At 37.0% G+C, this 24,988-nt stretch overlaps 15 non-coding genes across 15 annotated transcripts; all 15 read left to right on the top strand.

Moving 5' to 3' along the window:
- The first annotated feature begins 8,490 nt into the window (after positions 1-8,490).
- trnar-ucg (transfer RNA arginine (anticodon UCG)) lies at positions 8,491-8,563 on the top strand. Its single transcript has one exon. It is a non-coding gene; the product is annotated as a tRNA-Arg (tRNA).
- A 1,126-nt stretch (positions 8,564-9,689) lies between these two features.
- Positions 9,690-9,762, top strand: trnar-ucg (transfer RNA arginine (anticodon UCG)). Its single transcript has one exon. It is a non-coding gene; the product is annotated as a tRNA-Arg (tRNA).
- Positions 9,763-11,173: 1,411 nt separating this feature from the next.
- Positions 11,174-11,246, top strand: trnar-ucg (transfer RNA arginine (anticodon UCG)). Its single transcript has one exon. It is a non-coding gene; the product is annotated as a tRNA-Arg (tRNA).
- A 1,756-nt stretch (positions 11,247-13,002) lies between these two features.
- trnar-ucg (transfer RNA arginine (anticodon UCG)) lies at positions 13,003-13,075 on the top strand. Its single transcript has one exon. It is a non-coding gene; the product is annotated as a tRNA-Arg (tRNA).
- An 876-nt stretch (positions 13,076-13,951) lies between these two features.
- Positions 13,952-14,024, top strand: trnar-ucg (transfer RNA arginine (anticodon UCG)). The gene has a single exon. It is a non-coding gene; the product is annotated as a tRNA-Arg (tRNA).
- Positions 14,025-14,300: 276 nt separating this feature from the next.
- trnar-ucg (transfer RNA arginine (anticodon UCG)) lies at positions 14,301-14,373 on the top strand. Its single transcript has one exon. It is a non-coding gene; the product is annotated as a tRNA-Arg (tRNA).
- Positions 14,374-15,440: 1,067 nt separating this feature from the next.
- On the top strand, positions 15,441-15,513 carry trnar-ucg (transfer RNA arginine (anticodon UCG)). The gene has a single exon. It is a non-coding gene; the product is annotated as a tRNA-Arg (tRNA).
- A 620-nt stretch (positions 15,514-16,133) lies between these two features.
- On the top strand, positions 16,134-16,206 carry trnar-ucg (transfer RNA arginine (anticodon UCG)). Its single transcript has one exon. It is a non-coding gene; the product is annotated as a tRNA-Arg (tRNA).
- A 1,943-nt stretch (positions 16,207-18,149) lies between these two features.
- On the top strand, positions 18,150-18,222 carry trnar-ucg (transfer RNA arginine (anticodon UCG)). The gene has a single exon. It is a non-coding gene; the product is annotated as a tRNA-Arg (tRNA).
- A 276-nt stretch (positions 18,223-18,498) lies between these two features.
- Positions 18,499-18,571, top strand: trnar-ucg (transfer RNA arginine (anticodon UCG)). The gene has a single exon. It is a non-coding gene; the product is annotated as a tRNA-Arg (tRNA).
- A 1,064-nt stretch (positions 18,572-19,635) lies between these two features.
- Positions 19,636-19,708, top strand: trnar-ucg (transfer RNA arginine (anticodon UCG)). Its single transcript has one exon. It is a non-coding gene; the product is annotated as a tRNA-Arg (tRNA).
- Positions 19,709-20,517: 809 nt separating this feature from the next.
- On the top strand, positions 20,518-20,590 carry trnar-ucg (transfer RNA arginine (anticodon UCG)). The gene has a single exon. It is a non-coding gene; the product is annotated as a tRNA-Arg (tRNA).
- Positions 20,591-21,952: 1,362 nt separating this feature from the next.
- Positions 21,953-22,025, top strand: trnar-ucg (transfer RNA arginine (anticodon UCG)). Its single transcript has one exon. It is a non-coding gene; the product is annotated as a tRNA-Arg (tRNA).
- Positions 22,026-22,301: 276 nt separating this feature from the next.
- Positions 22,302-22,374, top strand: trnar-ucg (transfer RNA arginine (anticodon UCG)). Its single transcript has one exon. It is a non-coding gene; the product is annotated as a tRNA-Arg (tRNA).
- A 2,410-nt stretch (positions 22,375-24,784) lies between these two features.
- On the top strand, positions 24,785-24,857 carry trnar-ucg (transfer RNA arginine (anticodon UCG)). Its single transcript has one exon. It is a non-coding gene; the product is annotated as a tRNA-Arg (tRNA).
- The last annotated feature ends 131 nt before the right edge of the window (positions 24,858-24,988 follow it).

Raw genomic sequence — 24,988 nt, 5'->3', positions numbered from 1 at the left:
TGGATAAGGCGTCTGACTTCATTATCAGAAGATTGAGGGTTTCGAGTCCCTTCGTGGTTGTTTAATTTCATAGCTCAGCTGATTTGAACATCTTTGCAATTTCCCAAAATAAGGCATTGGTCTTGTTGCTTGGACATTGTTATTCAACTTTATTATCTAAGACTGCAAGGCCTGAGAATTATTGTGTCTGAATCTGCATCGCAAGATTGAAGGAAAGAGTATCTTTGTACTTGTTAAAAATTGTACTTGTTAAAAATCACTAGCTTTCCTCATTCGGATAGGTTCATACAGCAAAGTCTGAATGATGTCAAATAGGGTCGTTTAATTTCATTAGCTCAGCTAATTCGTACATGTTTGCAATTTCCCTAAATAAGGCATTGGTCTTGTTGTTCTGAAAAGCTTGGACATTGTTGTTCAACTTTAATAATCTAAGACTGCAAGGCCTGAGAATTATTGTGTCTGAATCTGCATCGCAAGATTGAAGGAAAGAGTATCTTTGTACTTGTTAAAAATGACTAGCTTTCCTCATTCGGACAGGTTCACAATTTTAATGTCTCTTGTTGCATAGCAAAGTCTGTATGATGTCAAATAGGGATGTATAACATAGACTGCGTAGCCTAATGGATAAGGCGTCTGACTTCGAATCAGAAGATTGAGGGTTCGAGTCCCTTCGTGGTTGTTTAATTTCATAAGCTCAGCTGATTTGAACATCTTTGCAATTTCCCAAAATAAGGCATTGCTCTTGTTGCTTGGACATTGTTATTCAACTTTTATTATCTTAGACTGCAAGGCCTGAGAATTATTGTGTCTGAATCTGCATCGCAAGATTGAAGGAAAGAGTATCTTTGTACTTGTTAAAAATCACTAGCTTTCCTCATTCGGACAGGTTCACAACTTTGATGTCTGTTGTTGCATAGCAAAGTCTGTATGATGTCAAATAGGGTGTATACATAGACTGCGTGGCCTAATGGATAAGGCGTCTGACTTCGTATCAAAGATTGTGGGTTCGAGTTCCTTCGTGGTTGATTAATTTCATGAGCTCTGCTGATTTGAACATCTTTGCAATTTCCCAAAATATGGCATTGCTCTTGTTGCTTGGACATTGTTATTCAACTTTTATTATCTAAGACTGCAAGGCCTGAGAATTATTGTGTCTGAATCTGCATCGCAAGATTGAAGGAAAGAGTATCTTTGTACTTGTTAAAAATCACTAGCTTTCCTCATTCGGACAGGTTCATACAGCAAAGTCTGTATGTCAAATAGGGTCGTTTAATTTCATTAGCTCAGCTAATTCGTACATGTTTGCAATTTCCCTAAATAAGGCATTGGTCTTGTTGCTTTGAAAATCTTGGACATTGTTGTTCAACTTTAATAATCTAAGACTGCAAGGCCTGAGAATTATTGTGTCTGAATCTGCATCGCAAGATTGAAGGAAAGAGTATCTTTGTACTTGTTAAAAATCACTAGCTTTCCTCATTCGGACAGGTTCAAAATAGGGTCGTTTAATTTCATTAGCTCAGCTAATTCGTACATGTTTGCAATTTCCCTAAATAAGGCATTGGCCTTGTTGCTTTGAAAATCTTGGACATTGTTGTTCAACTTTAATGATCTAAGACTGCAAGGCCTGAGAATTATTGTGTCTGAATCTGCATCGCAAGATTGAAGGAAAGAGTATCTTTGTACTTGTTAAAAATCACTAGCTTTCCTCATTCGGACAGGTTCACAACTTTGATGTCTGTTGTTGCTAAGCAAAGTCTGTATGATGTCAAATAGGGTCGTTTAATTTCATTAGCTCAGCTAATTCGTACATGTTTGCAATTTCCCTAAATAAGGCATTGGCCTTGTTGCTTTGAAAAGCTTGGACATTGTTGTTCAACTTTAATAATCTAAGACTGCAAGGCCTGAGAATTATTGTGTCTGAATCTGCATCGCAAGATTGAAGGAAAGAGTATCTTTGTACTTGTTAAAAATCACTAGCTTTCCTCATTCGGACAGGTTCATTTAATGTCTAGTTGCAAAAAGTCTGAATGATGTCAAATAGGGTCGTTTAATTTCATTAGCTCAGCTAATTCGTACATGTTTGCAATTTCCCTAAATAAGGCATTGGTCTTGTTGTTTGAAAAGCTTGGACATTGTTGTTCAACTTTAATAATCTAAGACTGCAAGGCCTGAGAATTATTGTGTCTGAATCTGCATCGCAAGATTGAAGGAAAGAGTATCTTTGTACTTGTTAAAAATCACTAGCTTTCCTCATTCGGACAGGTTCAGATGTTCATACAGCAAAGTCTGTATGATGTCAAATAGGGTCGTTTAATTTCATTAGCTCAGCTAATTCGTACATGTTTGCAATTTCCCTAAATAAGGCATTGGTCTTGTTGTTCTGAAAAGCTTGGACATTGTTGTTCAACTTTAATAATCTAAGACTGCAAGGCCTGAGAATTATTGTGTCTGAATCTGCATCGCAAGATTGAAGGAAAGAGTATCTTTGTACTTGTTAAAAATGACTAGCTTTCCTCATTCGGACAGTTTCACAATTTTAATGTCTCTTGTTGCATAGCAAAGTCTGTATGATGTCAAATAGGGATGTATAACATAGACTGCGTAGCCTAATGGATAAGGCGTCTGACTTCGAATCAGAAGATTGAGGGTTCGAGTCCCTTCGTGGTTGTTTAATTTCATAAGCTCAGCTGATTTGAACATCTTTGCGATTTCCCAAAATATAGCATTGGTCTTGTTGCTTGGACATTGTTATTCAACTTGTATTATCTTAGACTGCAAGGCCTGAGAATTATTGTGTCTGAATCTGCATCGCAAGATTGAAGGAAAGAGTATCTTTGTACTTGTTAAAAATCACTAGCTTTCCTCATTTGGACAGGTTCACAATTTTGATGTCTATTGTTGCATAGCAAAGTCTGTATGATGTCAAATAGGGTTGTATAACATAGACTAAATGGATAAGGCGTCTGACTTCGAATCAGAAGATTGAGGGTTCGAGTCCCTTCGTGGTTGTTTAATTTCATAAGCTCAGCTGATTTGAACATCTTTGCAATTTCCCAAAATAAGGCATTGGTCTTGTTGCTTGGACATTGTTATTCAACTTTTATTATCTAAGACTGCAAGGCCTGAGAATTATTGTGTCTGAATCTGCATCGCAAGATTGAAGGAAAGAGTATCTTTGTACTTGTTAAAAATCACTAGCTTTCCTCATTCGGACAGGTTCACAACTTTGATGTCTGTTGTTGCATAGCAAAGTCTGTATGATGTCAAATAGGGTCATGTATACATAGACTGCGTGGCCTAATGGATAAGGCGTCTGACTTCGTATCAAAGATTGTTTCGAATTCCTTCGTGGTTGATTAATTTAATGAGCTCTGCTGATTTGAACATCTTTGCAATTTCCCAAAATATGGCATTGCTCTTGTTGCTTGGACATTGTTATTCAACTTTTATTATCTAAGACTGCAAGGCCTGAGAATTATTGTGTCTGAATCTGCATCGCAAGATTGAAGGAAAGAGTATCTTTGTACTTGTTAAAAATCACTAGCTTTCCTCATTCGGACAGGTTCAGGTTCATACAGCAAAGTCTGTATGATGTCAAATAGGGTCGTTTAATTTCATTAGCTCAGCTAATTCGTACATGTTTGCAATTTCCCTAAATAAGGCATTGGCCTTGTTGCTTTGAAAAGCTTGGACATTGTTGTTCAACTTTAATAATCTAAGACTGCAAGGCCTGAGAATTATTGTGTCTGAATCTGCATCGCAAGATTGAAGGAAAGAGTATCTTTGTACTTGTTAAAAATCACTAGCTTTCCTCATTCGGATAGGTTCATACAGCAAAGTCTGAATGATGTCAAATAGGGTCGTTTAATTTCATTAGCTCAGCTAATTCGTACATGTTGGCAATTTCCCTAAATAAGGCATTGGTCTTGTTGTTCTGAAAAGCTTGGACATTGTTGTTCAACTTTAATAATCTAAGACTGCAAGGCCTGAGAATTATTGTGTCTGAATCTGCATCGCAAGATTGAAGGAAAGAGTATCTTTGTACTTGTTAAAAATGACTAGCTTTCCTCATTCGGACAGGTTCACAATTTTAATGTCTCTTGTTGCATAGCAAAGTCTGTATGATGTCAAATAGGGATGTATAACATAGACTGCGTAGCCTAATGGATAAGGCGTCTGACTTCGAATCAGAAGATTGAGGGTTCGAGTCCCTTCGTGTTTGTTTAATTTCATAAGCTCAGCTGATTTGAACATCTTTGCAATTTCCCAAAATAAGGCATTGCTCTTGTTGCTTGGACATTGTTATTCAACTTTATTATCTAAGACTGCAAGGCCTGAGAATTATTGTGTCTGAATCTGCATCGCAAGATTGAAGGAAAGAGTATCTTTGTACTTGTTAAAAATCACTAGCTTTCCTCATTCGGACAGGTTCATACTAGCAAAAAGTCTGTATGATGTCAAATAGGGTCGTTTAATTTCATTAGCTCAGCTAATTCGTACATGTTTGCAATTTCCCTAAATAAGGCATTGGTCTTGTTGTTCTGAAAAGCTTGGACATTGTTGTTCAACTTTAATAATCTAAGACTGCAAGGCCTGAGAATTATTGTGTCTGAATCTGCATCGCAAGATTGAAGGAAAGAGTATCTTTGTACTTGTTAAAAATCACTAGCTTTCCTCATTCGGACAGGTTCACAATTTTAATGTCTATTGTTGCATAGCAAAGTCTGTATGATGTCAAATAGGGATTTAACATCTTTGCCTAATGGATAAGGCGTTCTTCCAGAAGATTGAGGCATTTCCAGCTGTTTCTTTGCAATTTCCCAAAAGGCATTGGTCTTGTTGCTTGGACATTGTTATTCAACTTTTATTATCTAAGACTGCAAGGCCTGAGAATTATTGTGTCTGAATCTGCATCGCAAGATTGAAGGAAAGAGTATCTTTGTACTTGTTAAAAATCACTAGCTTTCCTCATTCGGACAGGTTCACAACTTTGATGTCTGTTGTTGCATAGCAAAGTCTGTATGATGTCAAATAGGGTCATGTATCAATAGACTTGGCCTAATGGATAAGGCGTCTGACTTCGTATCAAAGATTGTGGGTTCAAGTTCCTTCGTGGTTGAAATTTAGAGCTCTGCTGATTTGAACATCTTTGCAATTTCCCAAAATATGGCATTGCTCTTGTTGCTTGGACATTGTTATTCAACTTTTATTATCTAAGACTGCAAGGCCTGAGAATTATTGTGTCTGAATCTGCATCGCAAGATTGAAGGAAAGAGTATCTTTGTACTTGTTAAAAATCACTAGCTTTCCTCATTCGGCAGGTTCATACAGCAAAGTCTGTATGATGTCAAATAGGGTCGTTTAATTTCATTAGCTCAGCTAATTCGTACATGTTTGCAATTTCCCTAAATAAGGCATTGGCCTTGTTGCTTTGAAAATCTTGGACATTGTTGTTCAACTTTAATATCCAAGACTGCAAGGCCTGAGAATTATTGTGTCTGAATCTGCATCGCAAGATTGAAGGAAAGAGTATCTTTGTACTTGTTAAAAATCACTAGCTTTCCTCATTCGGACAGGTTCATACAGCAAAGTCTGAATGATGTCAAATAGGGTCGTTTAATTTCATTAGCTCAGCTAATTCGTACATGTTTGCAATTTCCCTAAATAAGGCATTGGTCTTGTTGCTTTGAAAAGCTTGGACATTGTTGTTCAACTTTAATAATCTAAGACTGCAAGGCCTGAGAATTATTGTGTCTGAATCTGCATCGCAAGATTGAAGGAAAGAGTATCTTTGTACTTGTTAAAAATCACTAGCTTTCCTCATTCGGACAGGTTCACAATTTTAATGTCTATTGTTGCATAGCAAAGTCTGTATGATGTCAAATAGGGATGTATAACATAGACTGCGTGGCCTAATGGATAAGGCGTCTGACTTCGAATCAGAAGATTGAGGGTTCGAGTCCCTTTGGTTGTTTAATTTCATAAGCTCAGCTGATTTGAACATCTTTGCAATTTCCCAAAATAAGGCATTGCTCTTGTTGCTTGGACATTGTTATTCAACTTTATTATCTAAGACTGCAAGGCCTGAGAATTATTGTGTCTGAATCTGCATCGCAAGATTGAAGGAAAGAGTATCTTTGTACTTGTTAAAAATCACTAGCTTTCCTCATTCGGACAGGTTCATACAGCAAAGTCTGAATGATGTCAAATAGGGTCGTTTAATTTCATTAGCTCAGCTAATTCGTCTGTTTGAATTTCAAATAAGGCATTGGTCTTGTTGTTCTGAAAAGCTTGGACATTGTTGTTCAACTTTAATGGATCTAAGACTGCAAGGCCTGAGAATTATTGTGTCTGAATCTGCATCGCAAGATTGAAGGAAAGAGTATCTTTGTACTTGTTAAAAATGACTAGCTTTCCTCATTCGGACAGGTTCACAATTTTAATGTCTCTTGTTGCATAGCAAAGTCTGTATGATGTCAAATAGGGATTTCATAGACTGCTCAGCAATGGATTTGACATTTTGCAATTTCCCAAATAAGGCATTGGTCTTGTTGCTTTGTTGCTTGGACATTGTTATTCAACTTTTATTATCTAAGACTGCAAGGCCTGAGAATTATTGTGTCTGAATCTGCATCGCAAGATTGAAGGAAAGAGTATCTTTGTACTTGTTAAAAATCACTAGCTTTCCTCATTCGGACAGGTTCACAACTTTGATGTCTGTTGTTGCATAGCAAAGTCTGTATGATGTCAAATAGGCATGTATCACATAGACTGCGTGGCCTAATGGATAAGGCGTCTGACTTCGTATCAAAGATTGTGGGTTCGAGTTCCTTCGTGGTTGATTAATTTCAATAGCTCAGCTGATTTGAACATCTTTGCAATTTCCCAAAATATGGCATTGCTCTTGTTGCTTGGACATTGTTATTCAACTTTTATTATCTAAGACTGCAAGGCCTGAGAATTATTGTGTCTGAATCTGCATCGCAAGATTGAAGGAAAGAGTATCTTTGTACTTGTTAAAAATCACTAGCTTTCCTCATTCGGACAGGTTCAGGTTCATACAGTTGCAAAAAGTCTGTATGATGTCAAATAGGGTCGTTTAATTTCATTAGCTCAGCTAATTCGTACATGTTTGCAATTTCCCTAAATAAGGCATTGGTCTTGTTGCTTTGAAAAGCTTGGACATTGTTGTTCAACTTTAATAATCTAAGACTGCAAGGCCTGAAATTATTGTGTCTGAATCTGCATCGCAAGATTGAAGGAAAGAGTATCTTTGTACTTGTTAAAAATCACTAGCTTTCCTCATTCGGATTTCATACAGCAAAGTCTGTATGATGTCAAATAGGGTCGTTTAATTTCATTAGCTCAGCTAATTTACATGTTTGCAATTTCCCTAAATAAGGCATTGGTCTTGTTGTTGAAAAGCTTGGACATTGTTGTTCAACTTTAATAATCTAAGACTGCAAGGCCTGAGAATTATTGTGTCTGAATCTGCATCGCAAGATTGAAGGAAAGAGTATCTTTGTACTTGTTAAAAATCACTAGCTTTCCTCATTCGGACAGGTTCACAATTTTGATGTCTGTTGTTGCATAGCAAAGTCTGTATGATGTCAAATAGGGATGTATCACATAGACTGCGTGGCCTAATGGATAAGGCGTCTGACTTCGTATCAGAAGATTGAGGTTCGAGTCCCTTCGTGGTTGTTTAATTTCATAAGCTCAGCTGATTTGAACATCTTTGCAATTTCCCAAATAAGGCATTGCTCTTGTTGCTTGGACATTGTTATTCAACTTTTATTATCTAAGACTGCAAGGCCTGAGAATTATTGTGTCTGAATCTGCATCGCAAGATTGAAGGAAAGAGTATCTTTGTACTTGTTAAAAATCACTAGCTTTCCTCATTCGGACAGGTTCACAACAGCAAAGTCTGTATGATGTCAAATAGGGTCGTTTAATTTCATTAGCTCAGCTAATTCGTACATGTTTGCAATTTCCCTAAATAAGGCATTGGCCTTGTTGCTTTGAAAATCTTGGACATTGTTGTTCAACTTTAATAATCTAAGACTGCAAGGCCTGAGAATTATTGTGTCTGAATCTGCATCGCAAGATTGAAGGAAAGAGTATCTTTGTACTTGTTAAAAATCACTAGCTTTCCTCATTCGGATAGGTTCATAGCAAAGTCTGAATGATGTCAAATAGGGTCGTTTAATTTCATTAGCTCAGCTAATTCGTACATGTTTGCAATTTCCCTAAATAAGGCATTGGTCTTGTTGCTCTGAAAAGCTTGGACATTGTTGTTCAACTTTAATAATCTAAGACTGCAAGGCCTGAGAATTATTGTGTCTGAATCTGCATCGCAAGATTGAAGGAAAGAGTATCTTTGTACTTGTTAAAAATCACTAGCTTTCCTCATTCGGACAGGTTCACAATTTTAATGTCTATTGTTGCATAGCAAAGTCTGTATGATGTCAAATAGGGATGTATAACATAGACTGCGTGGCCTAATGGATAAGGCGTCTGACTTCGAATCAGAAGATTGAGGGTTCGAGTCCCTTCGTGGTTGTTTAATTTCATAAGCTCAGCTGATTTGAACATCTTTGCAATTTCCCAAAATAAGGCATTGCTCTTGTTGCTTGGACATTGTTATTCAACTTTTATTATCTAAGACTGCAAGGCCTGAGAATTATTGTGTCTGAATCTGCATCGCAAGATTGAAGGAAAGAGTATCTTTGTACTTGTTAAAAATCACTAGCTTTCCTCATTCGGACAGGTTCATACAGCAAAGTCTGAATGATGTCAAATAGGGTCGTTTAATTTCATTAGCTCAGCTAATTCGTACATGTTTGCAATTTCCCTAAATAAGGCATTGGTCTTGTTGTTTGAAAAGCTTGGACATTGTTGTTCAACTTTAATAATCTAAGACTGCAAGGCCTGAGAATTATTGTGTCTGAATCTGCATCGCAAGATTGAAGGAAAGAGTATCTTTGTACTTGTTAAAAATCACTAGCTTTCCTCATTCGGACAGGTTCACAATTTTAATGTCTGTTGTTGCATAGCAAAGTCTGTATGATGTCAAATAGGGATGTATAACATAGACTTCCTAATGGATAAGGCGTCTGACTTCGAATCAGAAGATTGAGGGTTCGAGTCCCTTCGTGGTTGTTTTTCATAAGCTCAGCTGATTTGAACATCTTTGCAATTTCCCAAAAAGGCATTGCTCTTGTTGCTTGGACATTGTTATTCAACTTTTATTATCTAAGACTGCAAGGCCTGAGAATTATTGTGTCTGAATCTGCATCGCAAGATTGAAGGAAAGAGTATCTTTGTACTTGTTAAAAATCACTAGCTTTCCTCATTCGGACAGGTTCATACAGCAAAGTCTGAATGATGTCAAATAGGGTCGTTTAATTTCATTAGCTCAGCTAATTCGTACATGTTTGCAATTTCCCTAAATAAGGCATTGGTCTTGTTGTTCTGAAAAGCTTGGACATTGTTGTTCAACTTTAATAATCTAAGACTGCAAGGCCTGAGAATTATTGTGTCTGAATCTGCATCGCAAGATTGAAGGAAAGAGTATCTTTGTACTTGTTAAAAATGACTAGCTTTCCTCATTCGGACAGGTTCACAATTTTAATGTCTCTTGTTGCATAGCAAAGTCTGTATGATGTCAAATAGGGATGTATAACATAGACTGCGTAGCCTAATGGATAAGGCGTCTGACTTCGAATCAGAAGATTGAGGGTTCGAGTCCCTTCGTGGTTGTTTAATTTCATAAGCTCAGCTGATTTGAACATCTTTGCAATTTCCCAAAATAAGGCATTGCTCTTGTTGCTTGGACATTGTTATTCAACTTTATTATCTTAGACTGCAAGGCCTGAGAATTATTGTGTCTGAATCTGCATCGCAAGATTGAAGGAAAGAGTATCTTTGTACTTGTTAAAAATCACTAGCTTTCCTCATTCGGACAGGTTCACAACTTTGATGTCTGTTGTTGCATAGCAAAGTCTGTATGATGTCAAATAGGCATGTATAACATAGACTGCGTGGCCTAATGGATAAGGCGTCTGACTTCGTATCAAAGATTGTGGGTTCGAGTTCCTTCGTGGTTGATTAATTTAATGAGCTCTGCTGATTTGAACATCTTTGCAATTTCCCAAAATATGGCATTGCTCTTGTTGCTTGGACATTGTTATTCAACTTTTATTATCTAAGACTGCAAGGCCTGAGAATTATTGTGTCTGAATCGGCATCGCAAGATTGAAGGAAAGAGTGTCTTTGTACTTGTTAAAAATCACTAGCTTTCCTCATTCGGCAGGTTCATACAGCAAAGTCTGTATGATGTCAAATAGGGTCGTTTAATTTCATTAGCTCAGCTAATTCGTACATGTTTGCAATTTCCCTAAATAAGGCATTTTCCTTGTTGCTTTGAAAATCTTGGACATTGTTGTTCAACTTTAATGATCCAAGACTGCAAGGCCTGAGAATTATTGTGTCTGAATCTGCATCGCAAGATTGAAGGAAAGAGTATCTTTGTACTTGTTAAAAATCACTAGCTTTCCTCATTCGGACAGGTTCACAACTTTGATGTATGTTGTTGCTAAGCAAAGTCTGTATGATGTCAAATAGGGTCGTTTAATTTCATTGGCTCAGCAAATTTACACATGTTTGCAATTTCCCTAAATAAGGCATTGGCCTTGTTGCTTTGAAAAGCTTGGACATTGTTGTTCAACTTTAATAATCTAAGACTGCAAGGCCTGAGAATTATTGTGTCTGAATCTGCATCGCAAGATTGAAGGAAAGAGTATCTTTGTACTTGTTAAAAATCACTAGCTTTCCTCATTCGGATAGGTTCATACAGCAAAGTCTGAATGATGTCAAATAGGGTCGTTTAATTTCATTAGCTCAGCTAATTCGTACATGTTGGCAATTTCCCTAAATAAGGCATTGGTCTTGTTGTTCTGAAAAGCTTGGACATTGTTGTTCAACTTTAATAATCTAAGACTGCAAGGCCTGAGAATTATTGTGTCTGAATCTGCATCGCAAGATTGAAGGAAAGAGTATCTTTGTACTTGTTAAAAATGACTAGCTTTCCTCATTCGGACAGTTTCACAATTTTAATGTCTCTTGTTGCATAGCAAAGTCTGTATGATGTCAAATAGGGATGTATAACATAGACTGCGTAGCCTAATGGATAAGGCGTCTGACTTCGAATCAGAAGATTGAGGGTTCGAGTCCCTTCGTGGTTGTTTAATTTCATAAGCTCAGCTGATTTGAACATCTTTGCAATTTCCCGAAATAAGGCATTGCTCTTGTTGCTTGGACATTGTTATTCAACTTGTATTATCTTAGACTGCAAGGCCTGAGAATTATTGTGTCTGAATCTGCATCGCAAGATTGAAGGAAAGAGTATCTTTGTACTTGTTAAAAATCACTAGCTTTCCTCATTTGGACAGGTTCACAATTTTGATGTCTATTGTTGCATAGCAAAGTCTGTATGATGTCAAATAGGGTTGTATAACATAGACTCCTAATGGATAAGGCGTCTGACTTCGAATCAGAAGATTGAGGGTTCGAGTCCCTTCGTGGTTGTTTAATTTCATAAGCTCAGCTGATTTGAACATCTTTGCGATTTCCCAAAATAAGGCATTGGTCTTGTTGCTTGGACATTGTTATTCAACTTTTATTATCTAAGACTGCAAGGCCTGAGAATTATTGTGTCTGAATCTGCATCGCAAGATTGAAGGAAAGAGTATCTTTGTACTTGTTAAAAATCACTAGCTTTCCTCATTCGGACAGGTTCACAATTTTGATGTCTGTTGTTGCATAGCAAAGTCTGTATGATGTCAAATAGGGATGTATAACATAGACTGCGTGGCCTAATGGATAAGGCGTCTGACTTCGAATCAAAGATTGAGGGTTCGAGTCCCTTCGTGGTTGTTTAATTTCATAAGCTCAGCTGATTTGAACATCTTTGCAATTTCCCAAAATAAGGCATTGCTCTTGTTGCTTGGACATTGTTATTCAACTTTTATTATCTAAGACTGCAAGGCCTGAGAATTATTGTGTCTGAATCGGCATCGCAAGATTGAAGGAAAGAGTATCTTTGTACTTGTTAAAAATCACTAGCTTTCCTCATTCGGATAGGTTCATACAGCAAAGTCTGTATGATGTCAAATAGGGTCGTTTAATTTCATTAGCTCAGCTAATTCGTACATGTTTGCAATTTCACCAAAATAAGGCATTGGCCTTGTTGCTTTGAAAATCTTGGACATTGTTGTTCAACTTTAATGATCCAAGACTGCAAGGCCTGAGAATTATTGTGTTTGAATCTGCATCGCAAGATTGAAGGAAAGAGTATCTTTGTACTTGTTAAAAATCACTAGCTTTCCTCATTCGGACAGGTTCACAACTTTGATGTATGTTGTTGCTAAGCAAAGTCTGTATGATGTCAAATAGGGTCGTTTAATTTCATTGGCTCAGCAAATTCGTACATGTTTGCAATTTCCCTAAATAAGGCATTGGCCTTGTTGCTTTGAAAAGCTTGGACATTGTTGTTCAACTTTAATAATCTAAGACTGCAAGGCCTGAGAATTATTGTGTCTGAATCTGCATCGCAAGATTGAAGGAAAGAGTATCTTTGTACTTGTTAAAATCACTAGCTTTCCTCATTCGGATAGGTTCATACAGCAAAGTCTGAATGATGTCAAATAGGGTCGTTTAATTTCATTAGCTCAGCTAATTCGTACATGTTGGCAATTTCCCTAAATAAGGCATTGGTCTTGTTGTTCTGAAAAGCTTGGACATTGTTGTTCAACTTTAATAATCTAAGACTGCAAGGCCTGAGAATTATTGTGTCTGAATCTGCATCGCAAGATTGAAGGAAAGAGTATCTTTGTACTTGTTAAAAATGACTAGCTTTCCTCATTCGGACAGTTTCACAATTTTAATGTCTCTTGTTGCATAGCAAAGTCTGTATGATGTCAAATAGGGATGTATAACATAGACTGCGTAGCCTAATGGATAAGGCGTCTGACTTCGAATCAGAAGATTGAGGGTTCGAGTCCCTTCGTGGTTGTTTAATTTCATAAGCTCAGCTGATTTGAACATCTTTGCAATTTCCCAAAATAAGGCATTGCTCTTGTTGCTTGACATTGTTATTCAACTTGTATTATCTTAGACTGCAAGGCCTGAGAATTATTGTGTCTGAATCTGCATCGCAAGATTGAAGGAAAGAGTATCTTTGTACTTGTTAAAAATCACTAGCTTTCCTCATTTGGACAGGTTCACAATTTTGATGTCTATTGTTGCATAGCAAAGTCTGTATGATGTCAAATAGGGTTGTATAACATAGACTTGGCCTAATGGATAAGGCGTCTGACTTCGAGCAAAGATTGAGGGTTCGAGTCCCTTCGTGGTTGTTTAATTTCATAAGCTCAGCTGATTTGAACATTTTTGCAATTTCCCAAAATATGGCATTGCTCTTGTTGCTTGGACATTGTTATTCAACTTTTATTATCTAAGACTGCAAGGCCTGAGAATTATTGTGTCTGAATCTGCATCGCAAGATTGAAGGAAAGAGTATCTTTGTACTTGTTAAAAATCACTAGCTTTCCTCATTCGGATAGGTTCATACAGCAAAGTCTGAATGATGTCAAATAGGGTCGTTTAATTTCATTAGCTCAGCTAATTCGTACATGTTGGCAATTTCCCTAAATAAGGCATTGGTCTTGTTGTTCTTTGAAAGCTTGGACATTGTTGTTCAACTTTAATAATCTAAGACTGCAAGGCCTGAGAATTATTGTGTCTGAATCTGCATCGCAAGATTGAAGGAAAGAGTATCTTTGTACTTGTTAAAAATGACTAGCTTTCCTCATTCGGACAGGTTCACAATTTTAATGTCTATTGTTGCATAGCAAAGTCTGTATGATGTCAAATAGGGATGTATAACATAGACTGCGTAGCCTAATGGATAAGGCGTCTGACTTCGAATCAGAAGATTGAGGGTTCGAGTCCCTTCGTGGTTGTTTAATTTCATAAGCTCAGCTGATTTGAACATCTTTGCAATTTCCCAAAATAAGGCATTGCTCTTGTTGCTTGGACATTGTTATTCAACTTGTATTATCTTAGACTGCAAGGCCTGAGAATTATTGTGTCTGAATCTGCATCGCAAGATTGAAGGAAAGAGTATCTTTGTACTTGTTAAAAATCACTAGCTTTCCTCATTCGGACAGGTTCACAATTTTGATGTCTATTGTTGCATAGCAAAGTCTGTATGATGTCAAATAGGGTTGTATAACATAGACTACGTGGCCTAATGGATAAGGCGTCTGACTTCGAATCAGAAGATTGAGGGTTCGAGTCCCTTCGTGGTTGTTTAATTTCATAAGCTCAGCTGATTTGAACATCTTTGCAATTTCCCAAAATAAGGCATTGCTCTTGTTGCTTGGACATTGTTATTCAACTTTTATTATCTAAGACTGCAAGGCCTGAGAATTATTGTGTCTGAATCTGCATCGCAAGATTGAAGGAAAGAGTATCTTTGTACTTGTTAAAAATCACTAGCTTTCCTCATTCGGTTCAGGTTCATACAGCAAAGTCTGTATGATGTCAAATAGGGTCGTTTAATTTCATTAGCTCAGCTAATTCGTACATGTTTGCAATTTCCCTAAATAAGGCATTGGTCTTGTTGCTTTGAAAATCTTGGACATTGTTGTTCAACTTTAATGATCTAAGACTGCAAGGCCTGAGAATTATTGTGTCTGAATCTGCATCGCAAGATTGAAGGAAAGAGTATCTTTGTACTTGTTAAAAATCACTAGCTTTCCTCATTCGGACAGGTTCACAACTTTGATGTATGTTGTTGCTAAGCAAAGTCTGTATGATGTCAAATAGGGTCGTTTAATTTCATTGGCTCAGCAAAATTCGTACATGTTTGCAATTTCCCTAAATAAGGCATTGGCCTTGTTGCTTTGAAAAGCTTGGACATTGTTGTTCAACTTTAATAATCTAAGACTGCAAGGCCTGAGAATTATTGTGTCTGAATCTGCATCGCAAGATTGAAGGAAAGAGTATCTTTGTACTTGTTAAAAATCACTAGCTTTCCTCATTCGGATAGGTTCATACAGCAAAGTCTGAATGATGTCAAATAGGGTCGTTTAATTTCATTAGCTCAGCTAATTCGTACATGTTGGCAATTTCCCTAAATAAGGCATTGGTCTTGTTGTTCTGAAAAGCTTGGACATTGTTGTTCAACTTTAATAATCTAAGACTGCAAGGCCTGAGAATTATTGTGTCTGAATCTGCATCGCAAGATTGAAGGAAAGAGTATCTTTGTACTTGTTAAAAATGACTAGCTTTCCTCATTCGGACAGTTTCACAATTTTAATGTCTCTTGTTGCATAGCAAAGTCTGTATGATGTCAAATAGGGATGTATAACATAGACTGCGTAGCCTAATGGATAAGGCGTCTGACTTCGAATCAGAAGATTGAGGGTTCGAGTCCCTTCGTGGTTGTTTAATTTCATAAGCTCAGCTGATTTGAACATCTTTGCAATTTCCCGAAATAAGGCATTGCTCTTGTTGCTTGGACATTGTTATTCAACTTGTATTATCTTAGACTGCAAGGCCTGAGAATTATTGTGTCTGAATCTGCATCGCAAGATTGAAGGAAAGAGTATCTTTGTACTTGTTAAAAATCACTAGCTTTCCTCATTCGGACAGGTTCACAATTTTGATGTCTATTGTTGCATAGCAAAGTCTGTATGATGTCAAATAGGGTTGTATAACATAGACTTTCTAATGGATAAGGCGTCTGACTTCGAATCAGAAGATTGAGGGTTCGAGTCCCTTTTCGTGGTTGTTTAATTTCAAAGCTCAGCTGATTTGAACATCTTTGCAATTTCCCAAAATAAGGCATTGCTCTTGTTGCTTGGACATTGTTATTCAACTTTATTATCTAAGACTGCAAGGCCTGAGAATTATTGTGTCTGAATCTGCATCGCAAGATTGAAGGAAAGAGTATCTTTGTACTTGTTAAAAATCACTAGCTTTCCTCATTTGGACAGGTTCACAATTTTGATGTCTATTGTTGCATAGCAAAGTCTGTATGGTGTCAAATAGGGTTGTATAACATAGACTACGTGGCCTAATGGATAAGGCGTCTGACTTCGAATCAGAAGATTGAGGGTTCGAGTCCCTTCGTGGTTGTTTAATTTCATAAGCTCAGCTGATTTGAACATTTTTGCAATTTCCCAAAATATGGCATTGCTCTTGTTGCTTGGACATTGTTATTCAACTTTTATTATCTAAGACTGCAAGGCCTGAGAATTATTGTGTCTGAATCGGCATCGCAAGATTGAAGGAAAGAGTATCTTTGTACTTGTTAAAAATCACTAGCTTTCCTCATTCGGATAGGTTCATACAGCAAAGTCTGTATGATGTCAAATAGGGTCGTTTAATTTCATTAGCTCAGCTAATTCGTACATGTTTGCAATTTCACCAAAATAAGGCATTGGCCTTGTTGCTTTGAAAATCTTGGACATTGTTGTTCAACTTTAATGATCCAAGACTGCAAGGCCTGAGAATTATTGTGTCTGAATCTGCATCGCAAGATTGAAGGAAAGAGTATCTTTGTACTTGTTAAAAATCACTAGCTTTCCTCATTCGGACAGGTTCACAACTTTGATGTATGTTGTTGCTAAGCAAAGTCTGTATGATGTCAAATAGGGTCGTTTAATTTCATTGGCTCAGCAAATTCGTACATGTTTGCAATTTCCCTAAATAAGGCATTGGCCTTGTTGCTTTGAAAAGCTTGGACATTGTTGTTCAACTTTAATAATCTAAGACTGCAAGGCCTGAGAATTATTGTGTCTGAATCTGCATCGCAAGATTGAAGGAAAGAGTATCTTTGTACTTGTTAAAAATCACTAGCTTTCCTCATTCGGATAGGTTCATACAGCAAAGTCTGAATGATGTCAAATAGGGTCGTTTAATTTCATTAGCTCAGCTAATTCGTACATGTTGGCAATTTCCCTAAATAAGGCATTGGTCTTGTTGTTCTGAAAAGCTTGGACATTGTTGTTCAACTTTAATAATCTAAGACTGCAAGGCCTGAGAATTATTGTGTCTGAATCTGCATGCAAGATTGAAGGAAAGAGTATCTTTGTACTTGTTAAAAATCACTAGCTTTCCTCATTCGGACAGGTTCACAATTTTAATGTCTATTGTTGCATAGCAAAGTCTGTATGATGTCAAATAGGGATGTATAACATAGACTGCGTGGCCTAATGGATAAGGCGTCTGACTTCAATCAGAAGATTGAGGGTTCGAGTCCCTTCGTGGTTGTTTAATTTCATAAGCTCAGCTGATTTGAACATCTTTGCAATTTCCCAAAATAAGGCATTGCTCTTGTTGCTTGGACATTGTTATTCAACTTTTATTATCTAAGACTGCAAGGCCTGAGAATTATTGTGTCTGAATCTGCATCGCAAGATTGAAGGAAAGAGTATCTTTGTACTTGTTAAAAATCACTAGCTTTCCTCATTCGGACAGGTTCACAACTTTGATGTCTGTTGTTGCTAGCAAAGTCTGTATGATGTCAAATAGGGTCGTTTAATTTCATTGGCTCAGCAAATTCGTACATGTTTGCAATTTCCCTAAATAAGGCATTGGCTTGTTGCTTTGAAAAGCTTGGACATTGTTGTTCAACTTTAATAATCTAAGACTGCAAGGCCTGAGAATTATTGTGTCTGAATCTGCATCGCAAGATTGAAGGAAAGAGTATCTTTGTACTTGTTAAAAATCACTAGCTTTCCTCATTCGGATAGGTTCATACAGCAAAGTCTGAATGATGTCAAATAGGGTCGTTTAATTTCATTAGCTCAGCTAATTCGTACATGTTGCAATTTCCCTAAATAAGGCATTGGTCTTGTTGTTCTGAAAAGCTTGGACATTGTTGTTCAACTTTAATAATCTAAGACTGCAAGGCCTGAGAATTATTGTGTCTGAATCTGCATCGCAAGATTGAAGGAAAGAGTATCTTTGTACTTGTTAAAAATGACTAGCTTTCCTCATTCGGACAGTTTCACAATTTTAATGTCTCTTGTTGCATAGCAAAGTCTGTATGATGTCAAATAGGGATGTATAACATAGACTGCGTAGCCTAATGGATAAGGCGTCTGACTTCGAATCAGAAGATTGAGGGTTCGAGTCCCTTCGTGGTTGTTTAATTTCATAAGCTCAGCTGATTTGAACATCTTTGCAATTTCCCGAAATAAGGCATTGCTCTTGTTGCTTGGACATTGTTATTCAACTTTTATTATCTTAGACTGCAAGGCCTGAGAATTATTGTGTCTGAATCTGCATCGCAAGATTGAAGGAAAGAGTATCTTTGTACTTGTTAAAAATCACTAGCTTTCCTCATTTGGACAGGTTCACAATTTTGATGTCTATTGTTGCATAGCAAAGTCTGTATGATGTCAAATAGGGTTGTATAACATAGACTACGTGGCCTAATGGATAAGGCGTCTGACTTCGAATCAGAAGATTGAGGGTTCGAGTCCCTTCGTGGTTGTTTAATTTCATAAGCTCAGCTGATTTGAACATCTTTGCAATTTCCCAAAATAAGGCATTGCTCTTGTTGCTTGGACATTGTTATTCAACTTTTATTATCTAAGACTGCAAGGCCTGAGAATTATTGTGTCTGAATCTGCATCGCAAGATTGAAGGAAAGAGTATCTTTGTACTTGTTAAAAATCACTAGCTTTCCTCATTCGGACAGGTTCATACAGCAAAGTCTGTATGATGTCAAATAGGGTCGTTTAATTTCATTAGCTCAGCTAATTCGTACATGTTTGCAATTTCCCTAAATAAGGCATTGGTCTTGTTGCTTTGAAAATCTTGGACATTGTTGTTCAACTTTAATAATCCAAGACTGCAAGGCCTGAGAATTATTGTGTCTGAATCTGCATCGCAAGATTGAAGGAAAGAGTATCTTTGTACTTGTTAAAAATCACTAGCTTTCCTCATTCGGACAGGTTCACAACTTTGATGTATGTTGTTGCTAAGCAAAGTCTGTATGATGTCAAATAGGGTCGTTTAATTTCATTGGCTCAGCAAATTCGTACATGTTGCAATTTCCCTAAATAAGGCATTGGCCTTGTTGCTTTGAAAAGCTTGGACATTGTTGTTCAACTTTAATAATCTAAGACTGCAAGGCCTGAGAATTATTGTGTCTGAATCTGCATCGCAAGATTGAAGGAAAGAGTATCTTTGTACTTGTTAAAAATCACTAGCTTTCCTCATTCGGATAGGTTCATACAGCAAAGTCTGAATGATGTCAAATAGGGTCGTTTAATTTCATTAGCTCAGCTAATTCGTACATGTTTGCAATTTCCCTAAATAAGGCATTGGTCTTGTTGTTCTGAAAAGCTTGGACATTGTTGTTCAACTTTAATAATCTAAGACTGCAAGGCCTGAGAATTATTGTGTCTGAATCTGCATCGCAAGATTGAAGGAAAGAGTATCTTTGTACTTGTTAAAAATCACTAGCTTTCCTCATTCGGACAGGTTCACAATTTTGATGTCTATTGTTGCATAGCAAAGTCTGTATGATGTCAAATAGGGATGTATCACATAGACTGCGTGGCCTAATGGATAAGGCGTCTGACTTCGAATCAGAAGATTGAGGGTTCGAGTCCCTTCGTGGTTGTTTAATTTCATAAGCTCAGCTGATTTGAACATCTTTGCGATTTCCCAAAATAAGGCATTGCTCTTGTTGCTTGGACATTGTTATTCAACTTTTATTATCAAAGACTGCAAGGCCTGAGAATTATTGTGTCTGAATCTGCATCGCAAGATCGAAGGAAAGAGTATCTTTGTACTTGTTAAAAATCACTAGCTTTCCTCATTCGGACAGGTTCATACAGCAAAGTCTGAATGATGTCAAATAGGGTCGTTTAATTTCATTAGCTCAGCTAATTCGTACATGTTTGCAATTTCCCTAAATAAGGCATTGGTCTTGTTGCTTTGAAAAGCTTGGACATTGTTGTTCAACTTTAATAATCTAAGACTGCAAGGCCTGAGAATTATTGTGTCTGAATCTGCATCGCAAGATTGAAGGAAAGAGTATCTTTGTACTTGTTAAAAATCACTAGCTTTCCTCATTCGGACAGGTTCACAACTTTGATGTCTGTTGTTGCTAAGCAAAGTCTGTATGATGTCAAATAGGGTCGTTTAATTTCATTAGCTCAGCTAATTCGTACATGTTTGCAATTTCCCTAAATAAGGCATTGGTCTTGTTGCTTTGAAAAGCTTGGACATTGTTGTTCAACTTTAATAATCTAAGACTGCAAGGCCTGAGAATTATTGTGTCTGAATCTGCATCGCAAGATTGAAGGAAAGAGTATCTTTGTACTTGTTAAAAATGACTAGCTTTCCTCATTCGGACAGGTTCACAATTTTAATGTCTATTGTTGCATAGCAAAGTCTGTATGATGTCAAATAGGGATGTATAACATAGACTGCGTGGCCTAATGGATAAGGCGTCTGACTTCGAATCAGAAGATTGAGGGTTCGAGTCCCTTCGTGGTTGTTTAATTTCATAAGCTCAGCTGATTTGAACATCTTTGCAATTTCCCGAAATAAGGCATTGCTCTTGTTGCTTGGACATTGTTATTCAACTTTTATTATCTTAGACTGCAAGGCCTGAGAATTATTGTGTCTGAATCTGCATCGCAAGATTGAAGGAAAGAGTATCTTTGTACTTGTTAAAAATCACTAGCTTTCCTCATTCGGACAGGTTCACAACTTTGATGTCTGTTGTTGCATAGCAAAGTCTGTATGATGTCAAATAGGGTCGTTTAATTTCATTGGCTCAGCAAATTCGTACATGTTTGCAATTTCCCTAAATAAGGCATTGGCCTTGTTGCTTTGAAAAGCTTGGACATTGTTGTTCAACTTTAATAATCTAAGACTGCAAGGCCTGAGAATTATTGTGTCTGAATCTGCATCGCAAGATTGAAGGAAAGAGTATCTTTGTACTTGTTAAAAATCACTAGCTTTCCTCATTCGGACAGGTTCACAACTTTGATGTCTGTTGTTGCTAGCAAAGTCTGTATGATGTCAAATAGGGTCGTTTAATTTCATTAGCTCAGCTAATTCGTACATGTTTGCAATTTCCCTAAATAAGGCATTGGCCTTGTTGCTTTGAAAAGCTTGGACATTGTTGTTCAACTTTAATAATCTAAGACTGCAAGGCCTGAGAATTATTGTGTCTGAATCTGCATCGCAAGATTGAAGGAAAGAGTATCTTTGTACTTGTTAAAAATCACTAGCTTTCCTCATTCGGACAGGTTCACAACTTTGATGTATGTTGTTGCTAAGCAAAGTCTGTATGATGTCAAATAGGGTCGTTTAATTTCATTGGCTCAGCTAATTCGTACATGTTTGCAATTTCCCTAAATAAGGCATTGGCCTTGTTGCTTTGAAAAGCTTGGACATTGTTGTTCAACTTTAATAATCTAAGACTGCAAGGCCTGAGAATTATTGTGTCTGAATCTGCATCGCAAGATTGAAGGAAAGAGTATCTTTGTACTTGTTAAAAATCACTAGCTTTCCTCATTCGGATAGGTTCATACAGCAAAGTCTGAATGATGTCAAATAGGGTCGTTTAATTTCATTAGCTCAGCTAATTCGTACATGTTGGCAATTTCCCTAAATAAGGCATTGGTCTTGTTGTTCTGAAAAGCTTGGACATTGTTGTTCAACTTTAATAATCTAAGACTGCAAGGCCTGAGAATTATTGTGTCTGAATCTGCATCGCAAGATTGAAGGAAAGAGTATCTTTGTACTTGTTAAAAATGACTAGCTTTCCTCATTCGGACAGTTTCACAATTTTAATGTCTCTTGTTGCATAGCAAAGTCTGTATGATGTCAAATAGGGATGTATAACATAGACTGCGTAGCCTAATGGATAAGGCGTCTGACTTCGAATCAGAAGATTGAGGGTTCGAGTCCCTTCGTGGTTGTTTAATTTCATAAGCTCAGCTGATTTGAACATCTTTGCAATTTCCCAAAATAAGGCATTGCTCTTGTTGCTTGGACATTGTTATTCAACTTGTATTATCTTAGACTGCAAGGCCTGAGAATTATTGTGTCTGAATCTGCATCGCAAGATTGAAGGAAAGAGTATCTTTGTACTTGTTAAAAATCACTAGCTTTCCTCATTTGGACAGGTTCACAATTTTGATGTCTATTGTTGCATAGCAAAGTCTGTATGATGTCAAATAGGGTTGTATAACATAGACTACGTGGCCTAATGGATAAGGCGTCTGACTTCGAATCAGAAGATTGAGGGTTCGAGTCCCTTCGTGGTTGTTTAATTTCATAAGCTCAGCTGATTTGAACATCTTTGCAATTTCCCAAAATAAGGCATTGCTCTTGTTGCTTGGACATTGTTATTCAACTTGTATTATCTTAGACTGCAAGGCCTGAGAATTATTGTGTCTGAATCTGCATCGCAAGATTGAAGGAAAGAGTATCTTTGTACTTGTTAAAAATCACTAGCTTTCCTCATTCGGGCAGGTTCATACAGCAAAGTCTGAATGATGTCAAATAGGGTCGTTTAATTTCATTAGCTCAGCTAATTCGTACATGTTTGCAATTTCGCTAAATAAGGCATTGGCCTTGTTGCTTTGAAAATCTTGGACATTGTTGTTCAACTTTAATGATCTAAGACTGCAAGGCCTGAGAATTATTGTGTCTGAATCTGCATCGCAAGATTGAAGGAAAGAGTATCTTTGTACTTGTTAAAAATCACTAGCTTTCCTCATTCGGACAGGTTCACAACTTTGATGTATGTTGTTGCTAAGCAAAGTCTGTATGATGTCAAATAGGGTCGTTTAATTTCATTGGCTCAGCAAAATTCGTACATGTTTGCAATTTCCCTAAATAAGGCATTGGCCTTGTTGCTTTGAAAAGCTTGGACATTGTTGTTCAACTTTAATAATCTAAGACTGCAAGGCCTGAGAATTATTGTGTCTGAATCTGCATCGCAAGATTGAAGGAAAGAGTATCTTTGTACTTGTTAAAAATCACTAGCTTTCCTCATTCGGATAGGTTCATACAAAGTCTGAATGATGTCAAATAGGGTCGTTTAATTTCATTAGCTCAGCTAATTCGTACATGTTTGCAATTTCCCTAAATAAGGCATTGGTCTTGTTGTTCTGAAAAGCTTGGACATTGTTGTTCAACTTTAATAATCTAAGACTGCAAGGCCTGAGAATTATTGTGTCTGAATCTGCATCGCAAGATTGAAGGAAAGAGTATCTTTGTACTTGTTAAAAATCACTAGCTTTCCTCATTCGGACAGGTTCACAACTTTGATGTCTGTTGTTGCATAGCAAAGTCTGTATGATGTCAAATAGGGTCGTTTAATTTCATTAGCTCAGCTAATTCGTACATGTTTGCAATTTCCCTAAATAAGGCATTGGCCTTGTTGCTTTGAAAAGCTTGGACATTGTTGTTCAACTTTAATAATCTAAGACTGCAAGGCCTGAGAATTATTGTGTCTGAATCTGCATCGCAAGATTGAAGGAAAGAGTATCTTTGTACTTGTTAAAAATCTAGCTTTCCTCATTCGGACAGGTTCACAATTTTAATGTCTGTTGTTGCATAGCAAAGTCTGTATGATGTCAAATAGGGTTTTAATTTCATTAGCTCAGCTAATTTACATCTTTGCAATTTCCCAAAATAAGGCATTGGTCTTGTTGCTTGGGACATTGTTGTTCAACTTTAATTATCTAAGACTGCAAGGCCTGAGAATTATTGTGTCTGAATCTGCATCGCAAGATTGAAGGAAAGAGTATCTTTGTACTTGTTAAAAATCACTAGCTTTCCTCATTCGGACAGGTTCAACTTTTGATGTCTGTTGTTGCATAGCAAAGTCTGTATGATGTCAAATAGGGTCGTTTAATTTCATTAGCTCAGCTAATTCGTACATGTTTGCAATTTCCCTAAATAAGGCATTGGTCTTGTTGTTCTGAAAAGCTTGGACATTGTTGTTCAACTTTAATAATCTAAGACTGCAAGGCCTGAGAATTATTGTGTCTGAATCTGCATCGCAAGATTGAAGGAAAGAGTATCTTTGTACTTGTTAAAAATCACTAGCTTTCCTCATTCGGACAGGTTCACAACTTTGATGTATGTTGTTGCTAAGCAAAGTCTGTATGATGTCAAATAGGGTCGTTTAATTTCATTGCTCAGCAAATTCGTACATGTTTGCAATTTCCCTAAATAAGGCATTGGCCTTGTTGCTTTGAAAAGCTTGGACATTGTTGTTCAACTTTAATAATCTAAGACTGCAAGGCCTGAGAATTATTGTGTCTGAATCTGCATCGCAAGATTGAAGGAAAGAGTATCTTTGTACTTGTTAAAAATCACTAGCTTTCCTCATTCGGATAGGTTCATACAGCAAAGTCTGAATGATGTCAAATAGGGTCGTTTAATTTCATTAGCTCAGCTAATTCGTACATGTTTGCAATTTCCCTAAATAAGGCATTGGTCTTGTTGTTCTGAAAAGCTTGGACATTGTTGTTCAACTTTAATAATCTAAGACTGCAAGGCCTGAGAATTATTGTGTCTGAATCTGCATCGCAAGATTGAAGGAAAGAGTATCTTTGTACTTGTTAAAAATGACTAGCTTTCCTCATTCGGACAGTTTCACAATTTTAATGTCTCTTGTTGCATAGCAAAGTCTGTATGATGTCAAATAGGGATGTATAACATAGACTGCGTAGCCTAATGGATAAGGCGTCTGACTTCGAATCAGAAGATTGAGGGTTCGAGTCCCTTCGTGGTTGTTTAATTTCATAAGCTCAGCTGATTTGAACATCTTTGCAATTTCCCAAAATAAGGCATTGCTCTTGTTGCTTGGACATTGTTATTCAACTTTTATTATCTTAGACTGCAAGGCCTGAGAATTATTGTGTCT

Source organism: Oncorhynchus masou, unplaced genomic scaffold (genome assembly GCF_036934945.1).
Source record: "Oncorhynchus masou masou isolate Uvic2021 unplaced genomic scaffold, UVic_Omas_1.1 unplaced_scaffold_1128, whole genome shotgun sequence".
Taxonomy (NCBI): Eukaryota; Metazoa; Chordata; class Actinopteri; order Salmoniformes; family Salmonidae; genus Oncorhynchus; species Oncorhynchus masou.
The sequence above is the reverse complement of the archived record's forward strand: the minus strand, read 5'-3'. Positions and strand labels throughout refer to the sequence as shown.